This window comes from Populus euphratica, unplaced genomic scaffold (genome assembly GCF_000495115.2).
Source record: "Populus euphratica unplaced genomic scaffold, PopEup_1.0 scaffold1101.1, whole genome shotgun sequence".
Lineage (NCBI taxonomy): Eukaryota > Viridiplantae > Streptophyta > Magnoliopsida > Malpighiales > Salicaceae > Populus > Populus euphratica.
The window spans coordinates 58,972-72,315 of record NW_011500950.1 but is presented as its reverse complement, the minus strand read 5'-3'; the positions used below and the strand labels follow the sequence as shown (position 1 = coordinate 72,315).

Genomic DNA, 13,344 nt, shown 5'->3' with positions numbered 1-13,344 from the left:
GAAAATTATCTTGTATACTGTTTATCTCGAGGTATTATATCTAGCATGGTTGTCTGGTTTACCGGTTATCCTTGAAAATTATATCTGTTATGATTAACTAGTTTATTACATACTATTTAGTTTATCAAAAGTCTCAAGAATGATATATTGTATGATTATTTAGTTTATGAGAGGTTTTAAGCTTTTTATTAGGTGTGAATACAAAGTGTTTTAAGGCATTTTAGAGATAATTTTTTAGAGTGGTCTCATGAGGATAACTTTTTAAGATTGCTTCTTAGGGTATAATTAGTAGAGTGGTCTCATGAGGATAACTTTTTAAGGTTGCTTCTTAGGGTATAATTAGTAGGTTTCAAGAGTTAAATTATTCCAAACTTAAGTCACAATAAATATAACATCTAAAACTAATCTAGAAGAAAAGGTCTCATTAATGCAAGTCAACGTTATGCATAACTTCAAGACATATAAAGAATCCTTAATATGATATAAATGATAATAAATATATATCAATATAAAATTAAAAAAATGATTAGTAATCAAGTGATGGTATGATTCATCAGAATTAGTAGCAATGGGTATCATTGGGCTAACATTATAAGGTTATGAAAAAACCTCTCCTAAAGTTTTTTTTTTTTTAAAATTGAAGTAGATTGTAGTTATAAAGAAATTAAGGCTTTTGCCTAAGAAAAAACTTGCAGAACAAAGGAAAGTTCCCTAATACGGCAATGAAACCTCTAATATGCATCATTTAAAAAATCATACAAGATATAAATTTATGAAATCTAGAATATGAAAATCTAATAAGTGCTTGAGGAGCAAAAGGCTTTAGAAATACTTAATGTTTTCATAAAAAAACTATAAAATAGCAATATGACCTTATATAGAAGGGTTTGTAAAGCTTACGAGGTTTGGAAGAAAAGAAACTTTATTGCTCACATTACGCAACCAAGTAGTTTGAATGATGATATCATGTGAGAGTTCAAAATGTATGACAATACTAAAAGAAAAGTTTGGAGGTTCATCTTTGACCAAAATTAAATCGATCTCTCGCTATCAAGTTTGACACTTATAAGAAGCAACCAAAACATATAATAAAATAAAAAAAATAAAATCATTTAAGATAAATATCAAACATGATTAGTGAGCTAAAAGATATTGGTTATACCTTAATGAACATACCTTAATGAACGAGCAATAATTAGTCTAATTTGTCATATGCTCTTTACCTTATAACTAAGAGCATATGAAGATGTGTCTAACCCATAATAAAAATATAAAAATGATAAAGGATACAATACGACGTCTTGAGTTGGAAAAAAGATTATTTTAAAGACAACAAATCTAGAACCGATATGTATATGATTGGTTTTAGTTTATAAGGTATAAGAAAAAAGAAATGTAAAAATCAAAATAGATCTCAGTATAAGCAAGGTAAAGGGAAAGTCACTAAGAAGCAAATATTTAATCTAAAAAATATAGATGTTTTTTAAAGAAGAAATGAAGAATGTCGTAAAAATAAAGTGTTTAAACTATGCCAATAAAGGATGTTTTGCTCGTCATTATATCAAGCCCAAAAAGATAATATAATTTATTGTATTTATGAGTACAATAAATGTCTATAGTTCTGTTTTTCTAACTGGATCCAATCCTTTATGGAGTTTAGACTCAAGAGCCACTCACCATATAGCAAAAGATAAGGAAGCTTTTATTAAATATTGGTAAGTCCTATATAGAACACAATTGATATATATATAATAAACAACTAAAGGTGAAAGAGATTGGTACATGCAAGGTAGTCATGCATGAAGGACAAATCTTATTTCTATATGATGTATTATATGCTCCTAAAATTCATTATAATGTAGTTTTTATGTTAGTTTTACTAAAAAAGGTGCTAACTTATCATTAAGAATAAGTTTTTATGGTACAGGATATTTATTGGATGCTTTTATTGTATTGGATATTTATTTTAATCTTAGTAATATATGTTTTTTTTTCTTATTTGCAACTTTTATTAATTATGATAATGATATGACTTTGTGGCATGCAAAGTTAGGCTATATAAACCAATAACAAATGAATAATCTGGACAAACAAGACTTATTTAGAAGCGTTGGAAGAGTAGATTTGTTTATTTATGAATATTGTCTAACTAGAGTTAAATTTTCATTAGAATTAATTAAATAATTATAACATTTATGATCAAATGATAGGCAAGGCATGATGATGTATATTCATTACATTTATATATAATTTTATTTAATATGGTTATGTTTTTTGATATCTAATAAGTTAAAAGCTTTAAATTGCTTTATAAAATATATGAGCCTTGTTAAGAATTAATTACACATAAAAATAAGGACTTTGAAAACCAATTAAGAAAGTAAGTATTTATCTAATTAGTTCATATAAATATGTGATGAAAAAGGAATAGAATGATAATTGATTATTTCTAAAATTTCATAACAAAATAAAGTTCATAAAAAAAGAAATGAAACCCTACTTGAAATGATTAAGTCAGTGATAACACAAGTAAATTTGTTTATCATTTATTTCGGTGATGCACTATTAACTACCATATATATACTTAATCATATACCCTCTAAGTCTTATAACCTATTTCGATGATGCACTATCAACTGTCATATATATACTTCATCATATACCCTCTAAGTCAATTAAACTATGTTGTTTGAATTATGAGAAAAATGTAAAAGTGACTAGAGTATTTTTCTAATAAATATGAATAATAGGTCCAATAAGTAAAAATTGTATTTTTGTAAGATATTTTGAGCACTCAAAGGGACATGTATTCATAGGTGAACAAGAAAGTAAAAATATAACTAAATTTGAATAACAATATGTAATATTTTTAGTGAATGATTTTTCTAAATAGAGAAAAGTAGGTTAATATCTGTCTTTTTATAAAACTCGAGACACCATAATGCTTTTTCTATACAAATACAAATGGGTTCATTTTCTAGTGGGAGATATTTAAGGGATGATAAATTAGTTTCAGCTTAAGCTTAATCGCTACCATGATGAATTCATTGATGATTGTTAGTTTAAATGAGAGTAATATTATCTTTGATTTATCAATGAATCAATCTTAGTTACAATGAATTGGTTGTCATAACATTCATTATAGTTTTAAGATTGGAAGGGAAGCACTAATTGTTACTCCATAAGATAAAAAGAAGCCAAGAAATATAAATGAAGTTCTAACATGTCCTAATAAGGAAAAACATATTAAATCTATTGGTGAAATCAAACCAATTTTAAAAATTAGTTAATTTCCTAAAAAAATACGAAGTCATTAAAAATAAATAAATTCTTAAAATAAAGCAAAATATTGATGGTGATATAAAAAAGTATAAGGTTTGGTTAGTGGTTAAAGGATACTGTAATATCCCATATCGGTAAGTGAGAACTTAGGGGAAGATGTTATATGAGCACGCTCACCTTGACTAGTAAGATATTTTTAGGTTATACGTGACTGTCAATAACAAATTTATGAGGTTCTTACTAGTGGATTGGTTATTATTTTTAATATCAGAGCTTGATGTTATATGAGCACGCTCACCTTGACTAATAAGATATTTTGAGGCTATACGTGACTGTTAATAACAAATTTGTGAGGTTCTTACTAGTGGATTGGAGTATTATATTTGATATCAGAGCCCTCTAAGTCAATTAAACTATGTTGTTTGAATTATGAGAAAAATGTAAAAGTGACTAGAGTATTTTTCTAATAAATATGAATAATAGGTCCAATAAGTAAAAATTGTATTTTTGTAAGATATTTTGAGCACTCAAAGGGACATGTATTCATAGGTGAACAAGAAAGTAAAAATATAACTAAATTTGAATAACAATATGTAATATTTTTAGTGAATGATTTTTCTAAATAGAGAAAAGTAGGTTAATATCTGTCTTTTTATAAAACTCGAGACACCATAATGCTTTTTCTATACAAATACAAATGGGTTCATTTTCTAGTGGGAGATATTTAAGGGATGATAAATTAGTTTCAGCTTAAGCTTAATCGCTACCATGATGAATTCATTGATGATTGTTAGTTTAAATGAGAGTAATATTATCTTTGATTTATCAATGAATCAATCTTAGTTACAATGAATTGGTTGTCATAACATTCATTATAGTTTTAAGATTGGAAGGGAAGCACTAATTGTTACTCCATAAGATAAAAAGAAGCCAAGAAATATAAATGAAGTTCTAACATGTCCTAATAAGGAAAAACATATTAAATCTATTGGTGAAATCAAACCAATTTTAAAAATTAGTTAATTTCCTAAAAAAATACGAAGTCATTAAAAATAAATAAATTCTTAAAATAAAGCAAAATATTGATGGTGATATAAAAAAGTATAAGGTTTGGTTAGTGGTTAAAGGATACTGTAATATCCCATATCGGTAAGTGAGAACTTAGGGGAAGATGTTATATGAGCACGCTCACCTTGACTAGTAAGATATTTTTAGGTTATACGTGACTGTCAATAACAAATTTATGAGGTTCTTACTAGTGGATTGGTTATTATTTTTAATATCAGAGCTTGACTCACACACCAAAGTGTTGCGTCGACCATTAATACAAATTTACTTAATTTATTTATTTTACTTTTTACCTTTAATATTTAGTTTGTTATAATTGGGCCTTTTATTTTATTTTAATATGGCTTCCATAGTTTTATACCATCGTATATCAATGTTGTAAGTTTTACATAATAATCATTGTTGGTTCAGGTCAATTTGGTGTTCTGTTATTTTATTATTTAAAAAAAATCTGCAAAAAATATTTTAGTTAATATAAATTAAGTTTTTTACTTTCTAATGTTTTTAGTTTTTTAGATTGAAAAGAAAAAAAAGACTCATGACATAAGCATCAGAAATAGAAGAAGAAAAACCTAGTCTTTTCTATTAGGTGATTAGAAAAGAAAAATCACCTAAGCTGCATTGATACCTTAATTAATAAGAAACTAATAGCTAACAGCTAATGCCAAACGGCAGAGCTTCATTTTCAAGTTTGAATTGAAGGTAAAGAAACTGATAATCTGTCAACCTCTTATGGCTACCGCTTGTTCACTAACCACCGCTACAGCATTGTTATCTCGCCTCCCCTTTCTTGAATTCACACCTCGTACCTCATCCTCTTCACATCGAAAACCGAACCGTTTATGTTTCCATTCCAGAACTAAAGGTTTTGTTTATTATTTATGACTCTCAGCTAGAAGAACACCCCAAGCAACAAAATCTTGTAAGACCGTCACCGTTTCATGCTTTAAACAACAATCCCATATCCTTAATCTTTAATTCTCCTGAAACCCAGTAAGAATGATTGATGCAGATCATTTTCTTTCCTGTTTCTTAAAACATATTAGTTCTCTTTTTTCCTTATTAGCGCCTATTGTTTCCTATATGTTTTGATAATTAAATGCTTCTAACAGTAATTGGGGCACAGAAAGTGATCCTGGGTTCAAATATCACAACGGAAATTCAGAACCTCGTTGCTTTGGTATGTAAGATCTTATGATTCAGGTGGAATTTGTCAATATATGTAATACATGTAATTTCCAACTTCAATACTGTTTTCATCCATCACATAGTGTTGACTGATGATTTTGATTTTCTGCTTTCTGGGACTGTGTACTACTTGAATGCAATTTGGCTGGTAAAACTTTCTGAGAATGCATTTATTTTTACCACCATCCTCCTATCAGCTTGATTATTTAAAGGAAAAGTACATTTTAATTGATGAATGCATAGTAAGGCATATTTTTATTGTGAAATTCAAAGCGCTGTGACTTTGTATACACCTTTATTGTACGAGAACAGTGAGACAAAGATATATGGAGTTTACTTGAGAAAGCTATCAGTGCAGTTTGGGTTTCTCTCGGGACTGGTTTTTTATGTTGTTATTGGTGGTTTTTTAATAGGAATGGAGCACAAGATGTGAACAAGATATTTATCGGTGGCTTATAAGGCCTCTTAGGATCACAAAATCAATGTCATGTTAGCAAAATGCTTTTAAGTTGGATGAATATGGTTGGCAACAATGCTATAATATATGCTTTGAAATTCATATTCATAGTGTCTCTCTGATAATTGATTCCATCAAATTTGAGTCATCGATAACCCAAAGTTTAAAAGCTTTTCACTTTTCCTTGAAGAAATGTTAAAACATAAACTGATAAACTTAAATGAAGAGTAGGTGAATGCAATCCTGCACCCTAAAGGATCATAATGAAGCCCTGGAACAGAAAGGATTACTTTCCTGTCAATACAGGTTGTGACAAGAGCTTTTGATTGCTTCAAGTAGGCATGGCTCAAATTAAGCTGTTATGTTTTTACAGTTTAGTTTCTATATGATATAAGAAAGGGTGCAAATCCTCAGAACACACTGCTCTTTGTGTCAATATTTATTTGACTCTCCTAATTAGATATCATGCAAGATCTGTTTTCTTTAGATGTATGTTGCTGTATTTGTAGAGGATGATTATCCCAAGCAAGAAGTAATTTTTATATCAGGTGCAAATCCTCAAAACACACTGCTCTTTGTGTAAATATTTCTTTGACTCTCATAATTAGATATCATACAAGATTAGTTTTTTGTTTTCTTTATGTGTATTTTACCGTATTTGTAAAGGATGATTATCCCAAGCAAGAAGTAACATTTACAGTTTCTGTTTGCATTTCAGGAAATATTGGTGTTACTGTTGATGACACATACAAGGCTTGCGAGAGATTTGAACGCCTAGGTGTGGAGTTTGTGAAAAAACCTAACGATGGTAAGACACCTCTGTTAGATAATAAAATAGTTTAGCCCTTAATTAATATGAGCATCTCGCACATTGTTGGTGTTAGTTTATGTTCGATGGAGTGATCAGGTTAAATTGTTTGCTATTTGGCAAGATAAAATCAATGTTAATCTTGGGCATGGGTTATGTCCTATACATGACATCAATCAATGGTTTAACCTGCAAGTTGTTCTGTGCAAACTTTCTCTATATTAATTTGATATAAAAGGTAACATTCTGGATGATGCATCCATCTGCCTCTTGTGCTGACGCACATATTGGTGGCTGTTACTTCTGCCCTCATACCTCTGCAGTTGTCTTTATATGTATCTCCTCACTAATCCATAGTCCAAGGAAGGGAATTGATACGAATATTCTCTATTTAGTTTGAATTTAACTGATAAGTGTTATGATTGCTTGGCTGGAGCAGGACCATCTCCAAAACACTACCTTAGTTTAGTAATGTGGTTGGAAGTGCTTTTTGGTGTGCTTTTCAATGGTTTTGACATCCTCAACTTAAAACCATCTAAAAGGTACCCAAAAAAGCATTAATGTGGTGCCTTTTTAACTGATAAGCACTTCCAATGGCGTCACCAAACACAAATTTACTAATGTTTAACCCAGTTTATCTTTGCTTGTCCAATTGTATTTTATTTTCCTCTTTTCCTTATCATAGGCCAAAAAAATTATTGCATCAATGACTTAATATGATCTGGAAAATAGTTGTTTTATTTGGGTTTATGGTGCAACATAGGCATTTATATTACCATCGGTTCATCATTTAATTTATATGTTATAATTACTTGCCTAAGATCTGTGAGTCTGGTTGCTGGAAAAATGAAAGGGATAGCATTCATCAAGGATCCTGATGGCTATTGGACTGAAATCTTCGATCTCAAGACTATTGGAAAAGTAACTGGAACCGCTGCTTGAAATCATGTGAGTCACTACAGCTTTTGTTGTTGTTGTTGTTGATGATGATTTATTCTTATTTGTCTTCCATCTTCATTAGATTGGCAACGTAATCAAATTTTTACTGTTACTGTTCAAGATGCAAAATTGTGTTCATATATACTCACAGACAGTCATTAGTATCTACACATTTCATCGGTGATAGACATCTTTATAGTTAGTGTGCAAGTCCCAGTTGAAGACCGTATCACCTCTGACTTATTTGGAATTGTAAAGACTCGAGTGTGTACTGGTTAAGAGTTTGTGAGATGAAAGAAGTGGTGAAATGTTCTCTGGCTAATTGCTAATTGTTAGGGTGCTTGGTTGTATTACCGTATAAATTTTATGAAATATTATTGTGATGGTGGGTGGCCATTGCTTTATTCATTTTAACCTCCATATAATCTTTACCCTGCTAGGCAACGTTGAACCACTGTTGGGAATCAAGAGTCAACCTCCTTAAGAAATGGAATGTCTAGCAGAGCTAAAAAGCTATGTGGTTTGCATGACTACACTGACCATCCTTCACCATCCAAGCATGCCTCTTGGCTTCTTCCATAGCTTCATTATTCTTGCATTTATGTTGTGTGCTGCTTACGCATTCTTTCGTGTCCCTTTTTGATGCTCCATATATTTTGAGATGCTTCAACAGTGGTACATGTTATACCTGTCTTGTTTCTAATATTCATGTATAATCTAGAGGGAGCCCCCATGAGAGTATGATGATTGTGCTGTCACATTTCTGGTCTCCAACAATTTATACTCCCTATGGTATCAAGTCTTGTATCTAGGTAATGTGTAAAGCAATACACTCTGATCTGCCGCCTCCTTAATGCACTCTCTTGGCTCAAGGCTCCCAAGCGGTGAGATCCCAGCTAGATTTAACTGGAATCTCTGCTGTGTGATCCAGCTCTTTTTTTCCCTTTTCTTCTCTCTTATGAGTTTTGGGTGTAAGGGTGGCCTGGCAGCACTTCATTTTGTTATCCATGTTTTCGGCGGTGATCATTTTGTGCAGGAAAGTGGGCATTTTGCAGTCTTCAAGATTTCTTTCTTCAAAAGATGCTGCAGAGTAAGACTTAAGTTTTGTTTTCAATGCACGCATCTCTTGTGATGGAGATGACCTATATTTTCGTTCAACATTTTTTTCATCGCCTACTCATTTTGTAGTTGAATTTAGGGTTTGGCACCCCGAAATGTACTAGGAATTGAAAATAAATGGCTAGGTTTTTGTGGCTTTTTTTGACTTCTTTAATATTTCTTAGGCGAAAGAGCGTATGTGTGAATCGGGGTTTGGAGGAAATATCATTTATTACAGGTGCGAGGTAGAAGTAGATGCATGTAAAGAAAATCTTTTTGGGATGAAAGAATGAGGGATTGTTATATTATCAAGCTTAGCATTCCGTGTAAGCAATTGGCATTCTTCAGTAGGGCTTTTTTTTTTCTTTTCAGTTATAGTTTTAAAAAATAATTTTAGAAAAAATTATAAAGTATAGTTTTTTTTATAATTATAGTTTTAAAAGAGTTTTTAGTTGAATTTATATAAAATTATGAATTAAATTAATTAATAAGATATTTATAAAAAGTAAAATGTTATTTTTATTACATTTCCTCGTACTAATCACACATAACCAAACAAATTCTTTTCTTAATATATTCTCTTTGTATGTTATTAAGTAGGATAAGGTAAAAATATTTTTGGAAAAAAAATATTTTTTATTTTAAATTTATTTTTTTATTTTTTTAAATTATTTTATTTTAATATATATCTGAATAAAAAATATTTTAAAAAATAAATGTTATTGTAATCTAAAATATCCTCCTACATGTCGGTCACGCCATTGTTTCAACGGAACACCTCCAAGCTCCGACAACAAGTTTATATGCACGAAACATTGTTTTGCAGCTGCACCCATCCACTACTGTGTTTTCTATTCAGTTTCTATATCTTCAACCTTCTTTAGTTTTAGCTTCATCTAGTTCATCTAGTTCTAGACTGCCCGATTCATTTTTAAAAAAGTTTAATTTTTTTTATTAATTTTATCGAAGACTTGCCACTAGCAATAGCATGTTTGAAATTATAAAGATATTGTTTATAAAATATTTTTTTATTAGTATATATATCATAATAATATATTTTTTTATTTTTTATTTAACACATTAAAACAATTCAAAAAATATTATAACAAATTTAATTTAAAACTAAAAAAATTATTTTTTTTAAATTGATCCAACAGCATAAATAAACATTATATCTCTTAAATATAAAAATAGGGGGTTTTTTGTTTGTTGGCACCATAAATTCTGAGATTTTTGTTGGTACAGTAATATTTATGTCCCGGTAGGTGCAATCTTGAGCCATTTTCAGTAGCTTCAAGAACATGCGTTAAGACTGTCATTAGAAAGCGGATAGGTATTGAGCCATTTTCAGTAGGTTCAAAAACATCATCAATTTAATTTAATTTTAAAAGGTATAATTTAATTGATAAGTTTTATATTTATTTTTGAAAAATTATTAATTTAAATCTTATAAATTTTAAAATTATTAAAAATTTATATAATTATTAATTTTAAAATCTATAAAATTAGTTAAGATACATATAAATTATCCAAATATTTATTTTAATAAAAAAAAACATGTCCAATTCTCCATAGCCACATCTATTTTATTATGAGTTTTTGTTGTTCGTAATTTCCAAGGATTAATGAAATTTACCCCTGTCAGAAAAAAAGATTTAGATCTCACGGTTTCTTTCATGAATTTGATTCTGACCTCTGCCTGTTCAAGTTGTCATGAGGCAAAATCACTGAAAGGTGTGAGTGACCATTCTCAGATCTCAGGCTTCAAAGTTTGGTAGACGAAGAATAAACTGTGTTTCCTATTTCCTGATGCGGCTGAGATTTGTGAAGCCATCTCCATGTGGGAAGAGTACCAGCCCTTCGCAATGATTTTCAATGATGGCAGTAGGAGTCCTCCTTTCCATTTACGTTACCCTCTTCCACAAATTCTCTTCGAGACTTTTTATACCCTGGCCCTTGGCAACTTTCATTAATGGGTTTGGTCTGTAATTATAATTGTTTTTTAAAGTATTTTATATTAAAAATATATATTTTTTATTTTTAAAAACTTATTTTTAATACCAACGTGTTAAAATAATATAAAAAAATTAATTTAAAATATAATAACAAAACAAATCTAACTATAATCGATAACACTTGTAGAAAGATCCGTGAACAAAAAGATACAAATTAGCCAAATTAGGGTACTTCTTATCCTCCATTTTAGATTGTATTTTGTCCATTGTCAAAATAAGAATTGCTTACTTTGAATAACATAGACATTAAACCTAACCTAGCCTATCAAGTTAATTAAATGATTTGTTAATCTAATTCAAGTTAGATTTTGCTTCAAATGTCATTTTATTTTTCATAAAAAAAATTAACATTATTTTATGAGCATTTTTTGTTATTTACGAGTCAAACTACATAATTTCTAAGGTGAATTTTGAGAATTTTGGCACGAGTCAACTCTATATTTGCTTTTATAATTATGCTTATGCTAAGTGAATACATTACAACTATTTCGAGTTTGTTTTATTATTATTATTATTAATCATCTTTGATGGTATAATATTTCTCTATAAACTAATCTAATTTTGTTGTTTGTCCCATATGATTAAGTGGTTACTTGTGGTCACAAACAATAGTCAACCAAAGTACCAATTATGACTTTTGAGGCTCACACGCAAGTGTTTGTATCAAAAGATAGAGAAGGCCTCATTGCTGGATGCACATAATTCCTTGCTCTCCTGTAAAAAATAAACTATATGCTGCAAACCTCTGCGCAAGCTTCCAAAATCTACAATAGTACTTATTTCAGAGTGCTGAGCATAAAATACTTATTTCAAAGTTCTAAATTTGAATTCAGTTACTAACTCTCTTAAAAGATATAATATTTATTGTTGAACATACAATTAATTCTTTGTACAATTATTTTATATATAAAAAAAAATAGTTGAAGGGGCTAGACTTTAAATTTGCTTTTTAAAAATTATTAATTTAAATTTTATAAATCAACAATTAAAAATTTATATGTTTGTTAATTTTAAAATTAATGAGATTAATTAGTTGAGAGGTATGTAAACTAGATATTTATATTAATATTAAAAAATTAATAATTAATATTATATGTGTTGACATGAAATCACATTCTTAAAACAAGAAGAGAAAGAAAGAGTGATTGTTTATAATTAGTAAATTTCTTAAAGTGACAGAAATGTCAAGTAGGTGACACGCCTTTTGACCTTACACTGCACTAGAAAAGGCATAGAAAATCATGGCCAACTGCTTTCTAACAATCAAACATGGAAAAATTATTTGATTATAGAAAATCATGGTAGTCTAATTAATAATTCATAGGAGAGAAAGGTTTCTTTTTATTATTATTATTATTATTTTAGATTTTCTTTCATTTTTTTATGTTTGACATTTTGTTTCTAACTTTCAAATTGTTATGTCTGAAAAAAAACATTAAGTTAATATACTAATATTATGAAAAAGTGTTTTTTTTTATAATTTTAATATTCTAATATAAAAAGATATAAAAACATCTTGTTCATACAAGTTCAACTTGCACCTAGGGCAATGTGGTGGCCAGCCTATAAGATATTTAGGAGATGCTAATATGGGCCTGTGATTTCTTGTCATTATACGGTTTTTTGCCATCAAATTTGCAAAACCAAATCTTTTGGTTTGTGCACGACATTTTGGTATGGATTTTAATAATTGATTTAAGTTATTTTTTAATTTTAATTTTAAGTATGAGTTATAAATATGTTGATTCAAAATAAATCTTTAATTCAAATCAGAAGTTGTTAAGAAATTGTATACATTTTTTCTTTAATTGAAATTATTTTTTTAACTTTTAATTTATAGATTTTAACTTTTATTTTTTAAAATGTATTTAAATTATTTCTCAATAAACAATACTTAGAATTGAACTTATTTTTTCATAAATTATCTTAAAAAAATCATTTTCAAATTATAACTCAAAATCTAAAATTATTTCTCTCAAATCTTGCAAACAGAATCTAAATGTAATCTTAAAAAATTATAAAAATAAAATATTAATAACAATAATAATAATAATATAGATGAATTTTTAAGTTAATTTAAAGAAATTAGTGTCAATTGGTGCAAGAATACCTAGAAAAACACATTGCAAGACAATTTAAATTATTGGCTAGTAATCAAGCCAACTTTAACTATATAAATGATTAATGTCAGTAACATTTTAAAAAGAAATTGAGGAATACTTGTATAAAAAAAAACCACAATAAAAAAAATCCAAGCTATTTTTTTCTAAATAAACTTTTTACACAATTCATCTTTTCTACACTGGATGGCTACAATTATATAATTTTATTCTTTTTATATACTCTATAATTGATTGGACTGGGAAAGTAAAATAAGGACTATATTATTTTATGCTATAATCATATTTGCATCCACTTTAATTTCTTTTCTATTATTTGACATAAAAGATTAAAAGATTCATTCAAATTATCTTTTCAGTTTCTGTGAA

At 28.6% G+C, this 13,344-nt stretch overlaps 1 long non-coding RNA gene across 9 annotated transcripts; it reads left to right on the top strand.

The window, feature by feature from the left end:
- Positions 1 to 4,992: 4,992 nt before the first annotated feature.
- LOC105116892 (uncharacterized) lies at positions 4,993 to 9,174 on the top strand. 9 transcript variants are annotated; one of them, XR_840634.1, is made up of 4 exons: positions 4,993 to 5,343; positions 5,463 to 5,530; positions 6,483 to 6,803; positions 7,625 to 8,354. It is a non-coding gene; the product is annotated as an uncharacterized LOC105116892 (long non-coding RNA). The 9 variants fall into 9 exon arrangements; XR_840629.1 differs by having other exon boundaries at positions 4,994 to 5,343; positions 6,227 to 6,803; XR_840628.1 differs by having other exon boundaries at positions 4,994 to 5,343; positions 5,463 to 6,543; positions 6,714 to 6,803.
- The last annotated feature ends 4,170 nt before the right edge of the window (positions 9,175 to 13,344 follow it).